Source organism: Nannospalax galili, unplaced genomic scaffold (genome assembly GCF_000622305.1).
Source record: "Nannospalax galili isolate Female #2095 unplaced genomic scaffold, S.galili_v1.0 scaffold666, whole genome shotgun sequence".
Taxonomy (NCBI): Eukaryota; Metazoa; Chordata; class Mammalia; order Rodentia; family Spalacidae; genus Nannospalax; species Nannospalax galili.
Genome location: NW_008356473.1, coordinates 3479935 through 3481049, shown reverse-complemented (window position 1 = coordinate 3481049; position 1115 = coordinate 3479935).

The window sequence follows — 1115 nt, the reverse complement described above, 5'->3', positions numbered from 1 at the left end:
AAAAAGATGGGTTTTGTTTCTTAATCCATTCACCTAGTCTGTGTCTTTTGGTGAGTTCAGTCTGTTAATGTTTAAAGTTATTAATGAAAGATCAGTATTGAGTCCTGTCATTTTTATTTCTGTTTACATTCTTGATATAGCTGTACTTTTCCATAGTCAAACCTTCACTGAATTTCTTTCTGCAACCCCTTGGGTATAGTCATTCCTTTCTTCAGCTCTTTGTATTGCTTCCAGAATTCCCTGAAGGGCTAGTTTTGTGAACATGAATTCCTTCAGCCTATTTATATCATGGAAGATTTTTCTTCCCCCTTTGGCTATCATAGACATTTTGGCTGGGCATAGTAATCTGGGTTGGCATCTGTGGCCATTTAAAACTGGGAATACTTTGGTCCAGGCTCTTCTGCCTTTCATAGTTTGCACTGAAAAGTCAGCTGTAGCTTTCATGGTTTGCACTGCAAAGTCAGCTGTAATCCTAATGGGTTTTCCTTTATATGTGACTTGTTTCTCTTTTGCAGCTTTCAGGATTATCTCTTTGTTCTGTACATTTAGTGTTTTTACTATGATGTGCCGTGTAGCGTTTCTTTTCTGGTCCTGTGTGTTTGGTGTTCTATATGCTTCTTATATTTTTATGGGCATATCTTTCTTTAATTTTGGGAAATTTTCTTCCATGATTCTGTTGAAGATCTGGTCCATGCCATTATTTTGGGATTCTTCTCCTTCCTGTATGCCTATGATTCATAAGTTTGGTCTTTTTATGGTGCCACACAATTCCTGCATATTCCATTCTTGAGATTTCTTAAATTTTCATAATCTTTGCTTGAGTGTCTAGTTCGTTCACTTTATCTTCCAGTCTTGATACTCTGTTTTCCACTTCATTCATCCTATTGGTAAGGCTTTCTCTTATCATTTCTAATTGGCTTACTGAGTGTTTCACTTCCTCCATTTCAGCCTGAGTATTCTTCAATATTTCTGTTTTCTGACTTCATTCAGATCTTTATCTATATCTTCCTCTAGGTCTTTGATTTCTTTGTGTGTTCTTTAAATTCATTGAATTCTTTTTATCATGTTTATAATTGTTCTTTTGAGTTCCATGTCCTGCATTATCTCCAGAGGGT